The following is a 19,373-nucleotide window of genomic DNA, read 5'->3' as shown; positions in this document are numbered from 1 at the left end:
CACTGAATCCACCCATTAAATCAGGTTTAAGTATGAAATAAGAAATAACTTGAATTATATAATAGAGTGGTAAGATGGGGTTAATTTTTGCCATTTCAGCACTTTTTTGATGCAGTTGCGCACAGAGTTTTTCAAATCGGAGCATTTTTTTTTGGGGGGGGGGATAAGTCGTTCATTTGGCACATTTTCACTAGAAAGACGGGGCTTTCGGTGCGTTTTCGCTTTTGTTGCAGTGCAACTTTAAACCAGACATCTGGCAACACTGATATATAATTAGAACTAATTCCGAGCCTTTACAAATTTTCACTTTTCACAAGAAAATTCGAGGAGCAACTTACATTTTGGAGCTTAGTGTCCATTTTGATGGAGAACTTCAGGGAAAACTTGGATGAGAGTAATCATAACCCTTTTCCCTTCAACCCTTCTGAGGATTTTAGATAATGATCTTAATGGCTTTATAAATTTTTGCAACAGCCTAGTACAAAAGGACTTGTTTAAGGATGAAAAGTTCTACTTGACGTAACGCTACTTAATCGCTTAGCATAGGGAGTTACGTACTTAATGTGAACGCCACTTAGCCTTAAGAAACTGAAATAATAATAATGATAATTACAACAATAATAATTAATTTTTACCATTTTTACAAAAATAAGATACACAAAGGAGTAAATAAAAGAAAAAATGCAGAAACAAAAAATATAACGTATGGAAGAATGTCAAACATGTGAAATGACCAAATACGCATATTTTTAAACTCTGTTTTTATTTGAAGTTTTATGGACATAAGGGAAGGCATGCCATCGAATGAATCCTGTTTTTTATTTATACCACCAGAAAATCATTTTTGTGGTCCAAGCTGCTAATTTGAGTCGGATTTTGTTTTTCAAACGATGAGTCTAATTAGAGCTTTATACGATCGGAATTCGAATTATTACCAGTGCTTATTCTATTTAGTATAACAATTTAATAATGTATTTTGACAAGAAAAGGTACAAAACCTGTTGGAAAGTTTATTTGTAAAGAAATGTTATTATCAAAAAAATATTGTTGGTTCCCATAATTAAGAGGAAATCGTGTGTTTAGGCACTTGCACTTTGCAAAATGGCTGGGGAACTGGCCTGCCCCGCCACAATATCTTAGTTCAATAATTACCATCAGTGGATTGTGACTGTCTAAAGTTGACAATTTGAGTGAGAAATAAGGATATTCAAAAAAAATTTGAACCTGTCGCCAAGCAACAATATGAATATTGATATTTACCAAAGAATGTCAAGATTATGTGCTAATTGGTCTTTAACCGCAACAGCTTAAAGGGCCATGAATAGTAAAGTCCAAGAAATTAAATACTAAATTACTTAGGTTTCCAGTCTAGTTTTCATCAAACAAGTAACCTACATTAGTTTTCGAGAGGCTTGCTTCAGAATTATAGGAAGCCAATTCACCAAAGAACTAAAACAGGTGAAGTTCGTGGAAGTTATACCAATTTTGTAATATAATAGTTCTCAAAAGAAACCCTGACTTGGGCGCTCTCTCCCTGCATGTATGCCTTTCCTAAATGAACATGTCCTTGATGTGCCTCTCCCTGCATATCTGTCTGTTTTACATGATGATCTGAAAAGCTCTTCGTCGCCATTAAAAATGCCTAACTTACGTTTCCACGGCTTACTTAGCGTAGCGTTACGTAGCGTATTATTGAGCCTAGTTGTACAGTTCTGTTATATTTAACGAGATAAGTTTTCTATTTTATTGGAAAAAACAAGATATATTTGTCAAAAATATCTCACCTGTTTGTCCCACTAGCTTTAAAATTACCATAAAGTGCTAACATCCTCGACAACTTACAAAAATATTGTGTTTGAAGAAAAGTCACGACGTCCGTACAAAAAAGAGTGATGGGACTTTACTCAGTTGTACTCCCTTGCTATTTTAACATAATATAACAACCTCTAAAACGATGATATTACATTTGAGAAAAACATCCCTTGGCTCCCTTAATTCAGAGTTTTTTGCTTCCTTGTTTCACTGCTTTGTTGTTGACACATGACATTCTAGTGTTTGAACTCGATAATAGCTGCAGCCCAATTTATCATGTATGAATAAACGCAGATATCTTTCCATGGGGGAGGATGCCAAGGACGGTTCTAGACCTGTCAGCGTCCAGAGCGAGAATGGCACATACCCCAGTCAAAAACCTATTTTAGATATCAGATTGTGGTTATTTTACTGCTCTAGGGAATATATTTGTTTAGTAGTTTTATTGTTATTAAATTTTTTTTATAAATTTTAGTATGTACAATGAGGTTCAAGAAAAATTCTAAGATCTCAGGTAACAACATTTTATTGGTGACAGCCAAAGGTGGATCTAGAGAAAAATATTAGGGGAGGGGGAATATGACCAGCGCGCCAAAAATTGAGCCAGTTGACAAGTTTATTTAAAAAAAACATAAAAAAAGGAGTAAGGGCACAAGAAAAAATCTTGAAGGATAGGCCAGGGCCCCTCTTCCCCCCTGAAACCACCGATTGACACAGTACACAAACAATTAAGATTATGCACAATCAATCTTATTCTCTGGATTGAAACTTAGCTTTAAGTGCCTTTTTTGGAAGCAAATGTCTTTATGATGTCTTAATATGAAATCTTTGAAGCCACTTAATGATCTCTACAAATGATGCTAAAGTCTGTCAACCACTTCTCGGCCATCCTGTTTCTAAGATTAATATTAATAAGATTCTAAGATTAATATTAATAAGTTTACAAGATCAATATTAATTTGCTGATACAGCCATTGCAAAATACATCTTCAAGGCGAACTTTGGCCCGTTCGAGAGCTAAAAATTAAGGTTCAGGTTTAATTTGAACAAATCAAAAAGTTGCTTATGAATCGGCACCCTACAAACAAGCATCCGAGGTAGGCTGTTTCCTTTCCCCCTTTAGATTCGTCTCTGGGGTGCTAAGCCAGCAACATTGCTTACGACAGGAGGGAGGTTTGAAAGTACAGTTTGGGGAGAAAAAACATTTCAATGCTTAACATTGAAAATTTTAAGATAGATGGACAGACTGAGAATTTGACCTTCCAACCTTCCCCTTTTTCCATCAACTTTCCGAAGGCAAACAATGCACAGAAAGCACAAATTTTTATAAGATTTGGGAAAATTTAACACTTTCCACAAAAAAAAAAACCCTCTTGTTTCAACCTCCAGCCCTTATAAAAAATTATGGGCTTACTGTCCCCCCTGAAATATATCCGCGACGGCCCATGTAAGATATCATAATTGTTTATTGGTATCCACACCCCTCATACATCCCACGCAGGTGCAGGGACTCTAACTCTATGCCCAAATATCCTCCCCAGTTGAAAATTAGAGACTAAATTGTTATCTAGAATTATCACAACGACGATTAAATATAGATAGGCTGATATACGGAAGTAACCGTTCAACATTGCTCTGGAAAATAAATCACAACTTGTCATGCTAATTATCTGAGAGAAAGGGAGATAATTTATGACTTGTAAAATACCAAAAGCTTTTCGAAGCCCCCTTTGAGGGACTCGCCAGTTTTCTCACCCCCTTGCTGTGAACGGTATTGACGGTATAATAAATGTCTGAGGGTGGAGTAAATTTGTGGTTGCTGCAATCATTTAAGGTTGTTGAGCAGATATTGTCAAGGGTTCATCAGAAACACCCTTGAATTATTATAGCCTTTCATAGGGGGTTTCAATTACAAAAAAGTGAAACCTTATGGTTTTCCTTTGATACAAATGGTATACCAGCACTTGACATGTAACAATACTGAAACCAAGTTCAGACTTATTGCCGGCTGCCGGGTTACCTTGGAATTTCCCAGTAGCAGTAAACGGGGCATGAAAAGGGTTGCCACCCGTCCCTTTTTTTATTGTTACAGTTATGTAACTTCATTTTCCAATATCCTAATAAGATTTGTTTTTAATACTGTAAGAGCTTGCCTCAAGAATTGAAGTACTACCAGTATAGAAAGAGCATTTTTGCTGATTTTGGTTCTGTAGAATGATGATAGAAGCTGACTGCTACGAGGGTTGTGGCATCAATTTACAGTACCAGCTTAAACATAAACGGACCTACATGGAGTTTTCTCAGTAGGTGAAAGAGAAAAAGAATCGCTGAAAACAAAGATAAATCTTCTGAATCGTTCGGACCACTTCTGGCACAAGTTTCATATAATTGTGTTTTAAATAAAAAGTAACATATTAAGAAATTGGTTTACGTCATGTCTACACCCCCGTCTCAGTATGACCAGTTATACATAAAGCCTTCCAAGTGTGAACCAGAAGCTTACTACAAGTCATTCGATCCAAATGAGAGTGTAGGGGCATGTCTGAAACGTATTGGGAGTGTAGCCCCCAATCAGGCAAGTCGAAGGGGCGAGCCCTTCAGCTCATAGCTCTCCGCTACCGAAACCCCTTTCCTAGTCTACCCTCCTTCGAACTAAGACTTAGTGGTGAAGAAGCGTAATTCAGCTTCTATTACCATATTATGTCACCATGTAATGTCACTACACGAAAAGAGAAAAATTTTGTTCTTGACTTCTGATGATATATTGCAGGGTTAGAAGGGGAAGTGGTCCACAAAGAGGAGGCGATTTGATTTCATTATACGCTTAAAAAGAGAAAAATTTGTTGAGCACGAGGTGGCTGTCCCTCCCCCAGAGCCTCGACCCCTTCCGGCTGTACCCCTGAAGCATAGTCAGAAAACATAAAGCAAGCTGGACTTGTTCAAGATATTTGAAAGCTAGTTTCATTCCATTGTCTTAATCATTATTAAATTATTTGGACGATACATCTTAGGGTTATGTAATGATGCCTAAAAGAGGTTTTTTTTGGCACATTTTAGATTTGCTACAAGGTTTGTATTTTGCAATAAAGCAAGGAAACAACGCATGCATAAGCATTGGTTTGCAAGGATAATTAAAAAACAAAATAAAATCCACGTTTACTCTATATCCCACACACATTTTTATGATTTACGCCATTACACATTGTTAAAGATTTTCACCATTATACCTCTCATGAGAATGAAGCAGCTAGAATGAACACATGATAATAAACATGTTTTAAAAATTTTTTAAAAACATTTTAAACAGCCCTAGCATCCTTAGTTCAACGAGGTTCAACCAAGACTGATAAATTAAATGATGTGAGAGGATAAATTCATTCAAACTAAACAGAACAAGATGATTCAATGGAAGTTTTCAAAGCTAATCTTGTTTTTTGGCAGCTTGTCTCAAAGATCTTTTTTGCAACTGGTTCAATACTATTATACTATTTTCGCTGGATAACCTGAAAAAAAAGAAGAAAAATGTTTGATATGGAAAGGCAGTGTTGTCTTCGTCGCTATTTTCCTATAATAGCTGCTATCAATTCAAAATAATAAAACAAAATATTGATAATTGAACATGAGCCGAAGTATTAAATCACAATTTAGTTCAAAATAGTAAATAACAGAAATAGTAACCTCCGTAATAAGTATGTTATAAAACCACAAATGAACTTTGATAAGTTTATCAGTGTTGAACACTAAGGAGGGTTTGGCAGAGGTCCTTGCCAAAATATAAGCTTTTTCTTTTCTCTTTGGGTTTTCTCAAATGAAAAAAAATCAGTAAATCAGTTTTTTCAAATGAATGGAAATCATCAAATGAAAATGTTTTAATTATTTTTATACATCTTTTTTATTCATCAAAGCCTCAGCAATTTAACTTCCCGTAAAGTTATTCTTAAGTATTTTTTATAAAGCACAGATCAAGTTCACAAAGCTAAACAATTTTCAATAAAACACCACTAGTAATCCCAGCAACATAGTGGTGGCATGTGGTCACCTGTGAACAACACACCTGAAAGCCCCGTCAGCTTTTTCACTATATTTATTTTGAGGATTACCCGAAGCGGTGCACATTTTCAAAAATCTCATACACTAGCTTCAAGTGGTGCGTGCTAAGTGTGGCAGAAACTATGCCAAGCATAACCGGAAATATACGACACATATGGCGTTCTGAGATGCACACCAGTTGTTGTAAAGTTAGCGCCCCCTCGGGATTGCTCCTATCGTGAATGAAAATCTATTCAAAATAACAAATATGTGCTTCAACCTACTATATTTGTTCATTTCTTATTTTTGATGAATTCAATATTAATCATATTTTTGATATGGATAAAATATTGTCGGTATCCAGCAAAGGCAAATTTAAATTATCGAGGAAAATAAAGTTAAATAGTTTACCTCTGGGATCCACCTTAGATTTGTTCCTATCAGAAAACTATTGTTTTCTGACAATTCTCTTTTTATTGTTTTAGAACTATGACACTTTTTAGGGTAGTTTTAGGGTAGCTCGTCAGTGTATCTATATTGAACCGTGAAAAAAAAAGGAAGACTGTTTGTAAGTTAAATTTGACAGCGTATTTTGTCCGTAAAAAAATGCAACCATTAACAGTCTTTCGATTTTCCAAAAATAGCTACACTTTCTTAAGTATTTTGGTTCAAATTTTTTTAGGTGACTTTTTTTTGTCGGATTTTCCTTCCACTTTTCTTGGCACCCATTATTACCAAAAACTGCGTAATTGCAAGTGGGGGTCTTTTTCATTAAGAGTTTGAATTCCTGATTTTTGGAATTTTTAAAATATACACAGCTGCGCAAGTTTTGATTGTTTCAATTCAAACAATCACATGTCACTGTCCTAGGTAACCTAAGAATTGACCAAAAAATGGGTCAGAATATATTCAAACAATAAATATATAAACTACCACATTTTTAAATAAATGTAAATGTAATAAGCATAAACTAGTACATTTGTTAATTTATTCTTAATAAGGTTCATAGGGACAAAAAAATATCCATAAACAGCTCGGGAAGGTTTAAGTATTTTCCAACAATCAAAGGTATGTTTGACATACAAATAGGCGGCATAAATTGACAGCATGTATCTCAAAACATGGAATAACCCCCCTCCGTTTTCATCAAATATTTAACCAGATCCGAGACAAATACCGGCTATTGTCGGAAGGGACGCACACGAAGGTATAACCAGGTAAGAACCCTTGAGAAGATATAATAGATCAATAATTACCGTGATGATCTCTAAGCTTGCTACTTTTGTCAAGTGTGTATCTTTTGTATTTTACTGCTTTCTATTCATTGCACCGTTAAAATTCTTCGATTGGGGTGGGAAAAATTCACAAAAGTACATGTGTAGAGTACAAAAAGATACTAAAGGTCTTAAAGTAAACAGATAATGACTGGCATATCCGTACTCGAAGAAAAGTTGAACCGACAGCTTGAAAATATTTACCGAACGTAGGTGCATAAGACAAAGCAGAGAGGGGAGGGGGAATCTATGGATAACTGTCCAAGCCACTTATAGAAAATTTATCATTCCCCCCCCCCGCCGAATCATGGAGTTTTTTCTAATATCTTATGTTTTCAGTATAATTCGGTTATTTTGTCGTTTTTGAAGTCCCCCTACCCCCTAAAAAAGAAAATGGACAGAAAACGAATGCTACGCAAGTGTATATCTAAACCAATCAACGTTAATTCTCAGTCGCTAAGCAGTAACTAATTTGCAAAAGATTAAAATTTAATAGTCAAATAAGATTACTTTTGAGTATATCCCATTCTAGATCTTTCCATTACGGCTGATATATATAGCCTGTTTTTATTGTTTCCCACCTCTCCCAGTCCCACTCCTTTTTCAAATTAAATACAACTAGTTTTTTTTAACTGAAAGTAAGGAGCGACATTAAAACTTAAAACGAACAGAAATTACTCCGTACATGAAATGGATTGTCCCCTCCGCAGTCCCTCGCTCTTTACGCTAAAGTTTTTAATTGTTTTAAAAGTAGAATTGTTGCAAGAGTCAAACTTTAGCGTAAAGAGCGAGGGATTGCCGAGGAGACAACCCATTTCATATACGGAGTAATTTCTGTTCGTTTTAAGCTTTAATGTCGCTCCTTACTTTCAGTTAATAAAAACTAGTTTTTTTCTATTTAATTTCTGAACGTTTTTGAATTAATGCATGTTTGATTTTGGCTCTCCGCACATAAATTATTAAAATGAAATTTGCATATTAATTCTGTTTTTGGCTAAATGGCTTTCTCTTAGTTTTGATCAGACGATTTTGAGAAATAAGGGGTGGGGAAGGAGACCTAGTTGTCCTCCAATTTTTTGGTTACTTAAAAACGCAACTAGAACTTTTAATTTTTAACGAATGTTTTTATTAGTAAAAAATATACGTACCTTAAGAATTAACTTACGTAACAAACTTTTATATTCTTATATTTTTATTATGTATATGAGGGGTTTTGTCCCCTCGTTAATACCTCGCTCTTTACACTAAATCTTCAGTTTTGTCCCAATTCTTTAAGAATGATCCCTGAATCAAAAAGGCCGTAGAATAAATAGTTGAAATTACTAAAAATACTTTAGCATAAAGAGCGAGGTATTTATCTTCTCCTAAATACCTCGCTCTTTATGCTAAAGTATTTTTAGAACCCCTCATATGCACAATAATCTCTGTTCGTTTTAAGTTTTAATGCTACTCCTTACTTTCAATTGAAAAAAAACTTTTTTTATAGTAATGCTAGAAAATCCCGCGCCCTTTTCATTGAATTTATCTTCCCCCATGACATATTCCTCCAAAGAAAGATCCTCCCACATATCCCCCAAACCAAAACAATCCCCCTGAAAACGTCTGTACACTTCCCAATAACCATTACTGTATGTAAATTAAATAAAAAAAACTAATTTTTTTTAGCTGAAAGTAAGGAGCGACATTAAAACTTAAAACGAGTAGAAATTACTCCGTATATAAAAGGGGTTGTCCCCTACGCAATCCCTCACTCTTTACGCTAAAGCTTTTAATTGTTTTAAAAAGTAGAATTGTGGCAAAGAGTCAAACTTTAGCGTAAACAGCGAGGGATTGCGGAGGGGACAACCCATTTTATATACGGAGTAATTTCTGTTCGTTTTAAGTTTTAATGTCGCTCCTTACTTTAAGCTAAAAAAAATTAGTTTTTTTATTTAATTTCTGAACGTTTTTGAATTAATGCATGTTTGGTTTTGGCTCTCCGCACATAAATTATTAAAATGAAATTTGTATATTAGTTCTTTTTTTGGCTAAATAGCTTTCTCTTAGTTTTAATCAGACGATTTTGAGAAATAAGGGGTGGAGAAGGAGGCCTAGTTGCCCTCCAATTTTTCGGTTGCTTAAAAAGGCAACTAGAACTTTTAATTTTTAACGAACGTTTTTATTAGTAAAAAATATACGTAACTTATAAATTAGCAACTTACGTAACAAACTTTCATAATCTTATATTTTTATCATGTATACAAGGGGGTTTGTATCCTCGTTAATACCTCGCTCTTTACACTAAATCTTAAGTTTTGTCCCAATTCTTTAAGAATGACCCCTGAATCAGAAAGGCCGTAGAATAAATAGTTGAAATTACTAAAAATACTTTAGCATAAAGAGCGAGGTATTTATCTCCTCCTAAATACCTTGCTCTTTATGCTAAAGTATTTTTAGAACCCCTCATATGCGTAATAATCTCCCTTCGTTTTAAGTTTCAATGCTACTCCTTCCTTTCATTTGAAAAAACGTTTTCATGTTTATTTTTCATTGTTTTCTTATAATAATGCTAGAAAATCATGCGCCCTTTTCCTTGAATTTTTCTTCCCCCATGAAAGATTCCTCCAAGGAAAGATCCTCCAACATAGCCCCCTCTCCTCAGCCCCACCCCCCAAACAAAATAAAATCCCCCTGAAAACGTCTGTACACTTCCCAATAACCATTACTATATGTAAACACTGGTCAAAGTTTGCAACTTGCAGCCCCTCCCCCAGGGATTGTGGGGGAGTAAATTATCCCCAAATACATAGTTATTATGGTTTTCAACTCTGCTGAACAAAATGGCTATCTCAAACTTTCGATCCGTTGACTTCGGGAAAAAAATGAGCGTGGGAAGGGGCCTATATGCCCTCTAATTTTCCCTTTTTCCAATTTAAGCCGTCCTCAGTGCTCTCAACACAGAAGAAAAAACAAAACAAAAAAATGTTTTGAGATTAATTACAATAAGACAGAAGAAACACTAATGCAAATCAGAACAAATGAAAGACTGTTCAAAGTTAGATTAGGCAAGAATTATCTTCCTTCCTATACTTTGCCCTCCCCCTAGATAAATTTTTTTTGGGTATTTTCATTGAAAATAATCGAAAAAACCAAAATTGCATCCCCCCTATAATTAGAAAAATAAATTTGTTCCCACCCCCTATTTGTTTGCGAATTGACCCCTATGCTTCAAACTAACAACCAACAATGCTATCTACACCAGATATGTCAGTGTCATCTATATAGAAAAAAAAAATATAATATATCAATGATGAGAAATGAAAACGACTGGTGCAGCAGTGATAAATTTCAAAATGAAAAAAAACATGTACTTACACAAAAATTAGGAATTGGGAGGTTAACCATTCCTCCCACCTACCAATTTATAAAAAAAATCCTATTAGGTTAAAACTACCATTAGTTTGTGTTTTATAAGGGTATCAAATTCTTCTTGGCGTTTAAGGCAGTCGCTTATAATTAATGAGCAATTAAGAGATGCTCTTTTGACATGTAATTTCCGTAAATAGCTTGTAAGATTTAGTCCGCTGTAAAAGCTGTAGTTTGAAACGATAGGGATTTCTCATGGAATTTATATCGGTTTGTGTAAAATGCATTCTAGAAATCGTTCATCGAAGATAGGAATTCGCATTTGTCGTTCTATTTCGAAGAAGTAATACATTGTAGCCTGTAGCTAAATGGCTCTTTACTTAGGCAACGTTCGCTATAACAGTCTCTCTAAAACCTGCATAATTATGACAACTTTGCAAACAATTCATGTGGGGGCCTAGTCCCTCTTGGTAGAGTTTTAAGGGTGGTTTGGGCCTGCTCCTGGTAGGTTGTACCTATTATTGTGAATAAAAGTCATGCGCATACTCAAGGGAGAGGGGAGACAATTTATCAAATAATCATTATAAGATCTTGATTATTATAAAAAAATTGACTAAGTACGTTAGAATGAGCAAAATCTTCATATAGAAGAGTACGTAGTAATAAATTGTTAAAAAGGAGCGACTCGGCCTAATAGTAACCAAAATTCCAAATAAAGCAGGTTTGACAACAACCAATACGTTAATAGAATTAGCTTATTATGCTTCTTCCAAATATATAGAATTAATCATATTCAGTGTTATCCATCAAACTGTAAAAGCCTGAGAGCGGGAATACTCTCCCAAGAAGTAAGTGAATATAATGAAATTTCGCCGTCCAATGCGGCACATCAGAGAAACCTACTGTAGAAGTTTTGAGCTCCTATCTACAAAAACATAAAATTTTGTAAGTTTTTTTTGCCAGAAGAAACGCCACTGATACGTGATTATTTTTTTTGCTTTTTTTCCGGGGGTGATTGTGTCAATCCAGTGGTCCTAGAAGATCGGGAGAGGGCTCGTTCAAATGTAATTGAAAGTTCTCGCGCCTTTTTAAGTGAACAAAAATATTGGAAATCAACTATCCCCCCTCCAAGTCCCCTTTCACCCAAAGGTATCCGATAAAAAATTTGAAATAGTCATTTGGTTCATCATAGTTGAAAGGTCTAATAACCATGACTATGGGGATGACTTGGGCGCCTCACAGCCCTAGGAACATATATGTAGGCTATGGAATTTGCCAATTCTTTATATAAAGTAATTGTTATTGGGGAGTATGCAGACATTTTTCAGGGGGATTTTTTGGAGGTAATTTTCCATGGAGGGGAATTTCCCTGCCTGATTTAAAAAGTGATCAGAAATTAAATAAAAAACAAGCTTTTGCAACCGAAAGTAAGGAGCAAAATTAAACCTTACAAGAACAGATATTATTCCGTATATACGGGGGGCTGTTCCCCTTCAATTCCTCGCTCTTTACGCTAAATTTTTTTTGTCCTAATTTTGCAATAACAACTGCTAAAAAACAAGGGCCATTGATTCGAAATAAAAAGCTTTTTTAAAGAACTAAACAATTTTAGAGTAAGGATCAAGGAATTAAAGAGGAGACAAACTCCTCCTGTATACGGAATGATTTCTGTTCCTTTTAATTTTTAATGCTGCTTCTTACTTTTAGTCGAAAAAACTTGTTTTTTATTTTAATTTTGGTCTAAGGTCGTACTTACTGTATGTACTTATTTTGAGAAAATATTTGCTTCTCTTAGCTCTTAATTGTCCCCCCCTCAAGATACTTTATTTACGGTACCTAAGACAGTGAAAATGAAGTCTGATTGTTTGATGGGTAAGTGTATACTTACACAGCCTATATATCAACTTTTGTTTATTTATTTTCTCGGTTCAACGTGGCAATACTAACGAAAATTTAGTGCTTCTCTAAGAACTTCATAATTTTGAAAAAAAAATGAAAGAAAAATCTTAAAAATCACGGTTTTCAAGCAAGAATAAATCTGAGATGGGTCGAGGGGGTCAAAATGTTTTTCATTTGAATATCTTTGGAACTGTGAGTGCTTATTTTATCAATAAGCTAATATTTAATTGTTTATTAATAAGCTAAAAATTTGGCAGCGGAGGGATTCGAACCCTCGCCTCCGAAGAGACTGGTGCCTAAAACCAGCGCCTTAGACCACTCGGCCACGCTACCTTGAATTGTTTGATTTATAATAATGTGTGATCTGTAATTCTTCTGCTTTGAACATGCTAACGCAAAAACGCTATGCTACAGTGCTTACTTTTATGAATATGGAAAATAACGCAATATTTTCCCCGGCTTATTTACTTGGTTTACCTAGGATATCCTTCATGAATGCATTTCTCGTCAAAGGGACACATGCCCTCTCAGAGGGTCGAAAGTCTCATTAATTCTATGGTAGAGGGGTGAAAACCCCCAACAAGGAAGCCCAATTTTGTTGACTTCCCCTCCAAGAAAAAGACAATATTTTCTACATCAGCCCCTGGTGACTTGTACAAGAATAAATTCCAGAGGAGGAGGAGGAACTTCAAGTTCTTAAGGTTTCCAAAAAGGTGGTAGGCTGATAAAATTGCTTCTTGAGCATTCCTGGGGCGTAAGAAGGAATGGATTTGGTACTTGTGCCTTATAGCCACCACACTCAAGTTCTGTCGAAAAGTGAAGTTTGGTTAATGCAAATGCAATAAAACAAAATATGCTGAAAATAAAATACTTTATCAGCACAACTATGAAAACTATACCTTATTGACAACCACGTATTGACATGCAAACCGACTTACCAGCCGTCCTCCATAATAGCTGATACGTTATTCAGTTTTATTTTCAATTTAGTGAAAATAAGCTTTAAAATAAATGTTTATTTTTTAAGGACTGTGTGATTCATTAGCGACGAATGTGTCACCGCGCGGTATTACTGCCTCTTCAGCTGGGAAGCTTGAGAGGCAGTAATACCTCAACAATCCCTGTTAGCTAACAGGTATTCGTTTGGATAACGGGAACATAATTATTAGCTAACATAAATAAATTCTGCAAAACTTTTCTCCAACAAGCATTCGATTTGTTAAAAATATTCTCTAACAATGTTAGCTAATAGTTTATAGTTGAAAAGCGGAAACACTATTTTTGGCGAAATTGTTAGCTAACAGTTTTTTGTTTGGACGGTGGGACAACCCCTATATGGTACTTGTCAATTATATCGACCACATCGAAGAACTGATGCCAGGTTAATCCTAATGAAATTTCCGAAACATAATGAAAATGTAATAGTTTAGAAACAAAATTATGGAAACTACAACAGAGAATTGTGGAAAGCCGGCCGCCTAGAACAGATTATATTAAATACCTAGCCACCTCTATATGTTAAATATTTAGTTAAAATACACCTGCATAGTAGTTTATCTCACTGATACTAAGCCAATTATCTCTGAATGCAGACAGAGAAACTGGGTTTACCCTGATCAAGAACTTGAGTGTGGTTGGGATAACTGACAAGACATGTACCCTATATATAGTTTTCCGATCGATTGGCTATCTCAGGATTCTCAGTCGATAGCAACTCGATCCTCTTTGGGACAACCTTGAAGTTTTGTGCCACAAAATTGCAGAATATTTGGCGTTGCTATGACACAATATTATAGACTATTTGAAAAGTGCACTAGAGCTTTTATTTTCCGTTCGAATGAACCTTTTCCCGATTTTCTACGATTGTTGGTTTAATATGATAACCCCTGAGAAAAAAAATACACAGGCATTCATGATCTTCCTGTTCGAAAAAAACACACATACAATCCCGTATTTTTGAAGTTAGGAGCTTAAAACTTATACAATGAGATTTTTTCATATTGATCAATTAATATTATCGATTAAAATAAATAAGATTAATGTTGATCAGTTGATATTAATAATAGCGACGAAGACCACACTGCCTTTCCATAACAAACAAATACAAAGTAGAAACAATAGGGAAAATCTTTTCAAGACAGTGGAAATCAGTTCTGTGAATATTTCGGCCCTATGTCCATGGGCCGTCTTCAGCACAATACGAGAAAAAGAGAGAAAATATGTGTATATAAATAAACTTACATCAAATTGTGAGAATTAGAACTAATTACATTTTTTTTAACTTTCTTAAAAACAACCTTAGCATCCTTACTTCAACGAAGTTCAACCAGGACTGACACAGTGTTGCCACATTGTCAGCATAAAAAAACTCCCTGGGGTTTTCAGAATAAGCCCGAACAAGCCCAAAAAATTTTATCGAAATAATCCACTTTTGAGACTTCACTTTATAGTGAGCGTGTCCGAAAGCTTGTTCCACGGAAAATGCTACATCTGGATGCAACATTAATGCTGAATTTTCAATCCAAAAGCTATTCTCGTCGTTTTTTCTTTAAAATTCAGGAAGAGTCTTAATTTTTGTTTTCTCCCCTCAACATTAGTAGGGAAGAAAGATAAGCCTACCCAGCAGACGGGAATACTTGACTTTTTTTTGCAGCTTTTAACTTTGAAATATAAAAGAATTACCTTAAGCTGTGTGGCAGATTAGTATTTTGAACTCAGGGTTTTTTTTTCTGAAGCTAAGCCTTAGCATTGAAAAACTTATGGTGCGAAAGCGAAACTGTCTACTTGGAAACAAATTCGTCCATGGAATTCTCAAACTCGAGACTTTTGAAATCAACGAACATGTGCTCAGAGGTAGGATCAAAGTCAAACGATTTAATTGTAACTGCTGCTATTTTAGATGAAAGCAAAATAAAAAAGACAAAGGGGCCATTTCCCAGCCGAGCCTTCGAGGCAAATCTTAATATGTTAGTATTGCTTACAGTTTTAGTTTTCCCTCCAAATTTACACCTTTCAACAGAGTTGCCGCCTCTCCATACCCTTGTGAAAGCTATAGCCCTATGCAAATAAAGCCACTTCCCCATGCCCTATCTCCCAAATAAGGGATAATTTTTTTAATTTTTCACTAAATATTATATTTTCTTTATGTTTATCTCTTTAGAAACCTATTTTGAAGCAAGATTATAATCTAAAAATTACCTTAAGCTACGTGGCAGATAAGTATTTTGAACTTTTATGGTTAGTTAAGACAAACTTTTCACTGAAAACCTTCTTTTTTTCTGGTCACCTAGTTTTAATGAACGCGGCTTTCAGCTAATTCTTAGTGCATTGACATCGTAATACAACAAAAAAATTTCACGAGTAACAGAAAACGCAATGACATCTCTTCAATAAGCAAAAAAATTATTAGTGAGCAAAACAGAATCATTACCAAAATATCACAACTAGAAACACACAGGCTTAATTACTTCTTTGGATAGAGTGGTAAAATGGAAAAAAGAAAATAATTGAATCTTGAAATTTTGTATGACAAAGGAAAAAAAAACTTCAAGAGAATCAACGTAATGATTGAAAAGCTCTCAATACTTTTGGTATATTTTCTTAATACCTCAAGCAAGAAAATTTAAAATAATTTCTGAGAAATGAAATATAATGTAGAGCTTTTGACAAAAAAAAAAAATGCTAAACAAATGAAAAGCTAATTGCAATTTAGAAATTCAGTGTCATCACCTTAGGAAAAATATGCATATCAAAAGCTGATTATTTTGTAATACAGCATTTTGGTTTTTAGATGCAGCTTATCAATCGGTTTCTTTTACCAATCAGGCTCCAGTCAAAAGACTCCTAGTTTTGGCTCCACTGAAGGAGCTCATTTTTATATGAATTTCACAGAATCTGAAGAATTACGACATTTATTTTCTTTTTAAAGAAACTGATGGTTTCTTATTCAATTCTTATTAGTACCTTGAGGTGCAAACTGAAAAAATTCCTATTAAAAAATAATTTCGTATCTTATTTTCAACATTATTTGCTAGAATAATCAGGAAAACGTATAATATTAAGCTTTTTCGTTGGATTTTCAACTTTTTTTTGGAAAGAGCTTGGGGGTTATAAAGTCTATTTCCATTGGTTTCAAACACAACTGCAAGGTATTGTTTTGTAGTATTTTGGATGTTCCATGCTTGGGGGTTATGAAGTCCTTCTCTATCTGTTTCAAACACAATGTCGTATTTGGCGTCTTACCTTTTGTAGATGATTAAATAAAAAACAAACTAGTTTTTTTAACTGAAAGTAAGGAGCGACATTGAAACTTGAAACGAACAGAAATTACTCTGTATATGAGTAATGAGTTGTCCCCTCCGCAATCGCTTTTTACGCTAAAGTTTTTAATTGTTTTAAATAGTAGAATTGTGGCAAAGAGTCAAACTTTAGCGTAAAGACCGAGGGATTACGGAGGGGACAACTCATTTCATATACGGAGTAATTTCTGTTCGTTTTAAGTTTCAATGTCGCTCCTTACTTTCAGTTAAAAAACTAGTTTTTTTATTTAATTTCTAAACGTTTTTGAATTAATACATGTTTGATTTTGGCCCTCCGCATATAAATTATTAAAATGAAATTTGAATATTAATTCTTTTTTTGGCTAAATGGCTTTCTCTTAGTTTTGATCCAACGGTTTTGAGAAATAATAAGTGGGGAAGGAGGCCTAGTTGCCCTCCAATTTTTCGGCTACTTAAAAAGGCAACTAGAACTTTTAATTTTTAACGAACGTTTTTATTAGTAAAAAATATACGTAACTTAAGAATTAACTTACGTAACAAACTTTTATATTCTTATATTTTTATTATGTATATGAGGCGGTTTGCCCCTCGTCAATACCTTGCTCTTTAAACTAAATCTTAACTTTTGTCCCAATTATTTAAGAATGACCCCTGAATCAGAAAGGCCATATAATAAATAGTTGAAATTACTAAAAGTACTTTAGCATAAAGAGCGAGATATTTATCTCCTCCTAAATACCCCGCTCTTTATGCTAAAGTATTTTTAGAACCTCTCATATGCGTAATAATATCTGTTCGTTTTAAGTTTTAATATTACTCCTTACTTTCGATTGAAAAACTTTGTCATGTTTATTTTTTCATTGTTTTTTTTTTTATAGTAATGCTAGAAAATCCTGCACCCTTTTCATTGAATTACTCTCCCCCCATGACGCATTTCTCCAAGGAAAGATCCTCCCACATAGCTCCCTCCCCTCAACACCACCCCCCAAACCAAAAAATCTCCCTGAAAACGTATGTACACTTCCCAATAACCATTACTGTACGTAAACAATGGTCAAAGTTTGTAACTTGTAGCCCCTCCCCCAGGGACTGTGGGGGAATAAGTCATCCCCAAAGACATAGTTTAATGGTTTTCGACAATGCGGAACAAAATAGCTATCCCAAAATTTTGAAAAAAATGAGCGTGGGAGGGGGCCTAGGTGCCCTCCAATTTTTTGGTCACTTAAAAAGGGCAATAGAACTTTTCATTTCCGTTAGAATGAGCCCTCTTGCGACATTCTAAGACCACATGGTCGATACGATGACCCATGGGGAAAAAAACAAATAAACACGCACCCCTGGTCTTTCTTCTGGCAAAAAACACGAAATTCCACATTTTTGTCGATAGGAGCATGAAACTTTTGCTACAGGGTTCCCTGATATGCTGAATGCGATGGTATGATTTTCGTTAAGATTCTTTGACTTTTAGGGGTGTTTCCAGCTATTTTCCAAAATAAGGCAAATTTTCTCAGGCTCGTAACTTTTGATGAAAAACATGAAATTTGATGAAAAATATATATTTAAAATCAGCATGAAAATTTGATTCTTTTTATGTATCTTTTAGATTCAAAATTCTGTTTATTAGAGTTTCGTTTACTATTGAGCCGGGTCGCTCCTTACTACAGTTCGTTACCACAAACATTTTGAAACGTCTCTATTCAATAGTTGTAACTAGTAATCTGCCGTAATGAATAGTTCTTTGTGACTCAATTTACTTATTTTCTTCCTCTTTTTTAGTGAATCGTAGGGTTTAGTTAAACTTTTCCTTAAATCCGTTCGCTTTCTTTCCTCCGAAAGTTTTGTAAAGGAATGAACTTGAAAAAGTAGTCTTTTGAGTAGAAAAAGCCCAAAACAAGCCAAATTAAAAAACAATAAGCCCAGTTTCCCGCCCCAAGCCCGCGAAATAAAACGCCCGCCCCAGCCCAGAGAAATAAGCCACCGAGGCTTGAAACAAGCCAATCTGGCAACACAGGACTGACAAAAAGAATGAAGCGATAATATAAATTCATTCAAACTAAAGAGAACAAAGTGATCAAATGCAATTTCTCAGAGCTTTCTCTTTAGTTTGAATGAATTTATATTCTTACTTCATTCTTTTTGTCAGTTCTGGTTGAACTTTGTCGAAGTAAGGATGCTAGGGCTATTTATAAAAAAAAGGTTTTAAAAAACATTATTAATTCTAATTTTCACAATTTAATGTAAGTTTATTTATATACACATATTTCCTCTCTCGTTCTCGTATTGTGCTGAAGACGGCCCATGGACATAGGACTGAAATATTCACAGAACTGATTTCCACTCTCTTGAAAAGATTTTACCTATACTTTGGGAAAAATCTTTTTTACCAAATACTTTTTATTTGTTTGATATTAATAATATGATCTTTAATAGTGATTTAATATTTAATAAGATCACTTGCACTATTGGGAGTGTTTAGCTCATGTTTCGAAAATCAGAAAATTTTCTCAAGCTTATAGCTTTTGATGTGCAACCTAAAGTTTTCAGAATTTCCATATATTTAGGATCATCATAGAAATCCAGTTACTATTAACCCGAGTTGCTCCTTATTTATACTTCTTTACCACAAACTGTTTGTTGTTTATAGAAATTTATTAATTTGTATATATTGCTTATCTATGAATGAACATGAGCCTTATAAGGGATTAGTGCTTAAACAAAAAAAAAACTTTATCCA

General features: G+C 34.5%; 1 non-coding gene across 1 annotated transcript; it reads right to left on the bottom strand.

Annotated features, from left to right (window-relative positions):
- Positions 1 to 12,610: 12,610 nt before the first annotated feature.
- Trnal-uag (transfer RNA leucine (anticodon UAG)) lies at positions 12,611 to 12,692 on the bottom strand. The gene has a single exon. It is a non-coding gene; the product is annotated as a tRNA-Leu (tRNA).
- Positions 12,693 to 19,373: the final 6,681 nt, after the last annotated feature.

The sequence above is a fragment of the Artemia franciscana genome, chromosome 7 (assembly GCF_032884065.1).
Source record: "Artemia franciscana chromosome 7, ASM3288406v1, whole genome shotgun sequence".
NCBI classification, from domain to species: domain Eukaryota; kingdom Metazoa; phylum Arthropoda; class Branchiopoda; order Anostraca; family Artemiidae; genus Artemia; species Artemia franciscana.
This window is presented reverse-complemented; position numbering and strand designations above follow the sequence as displayed.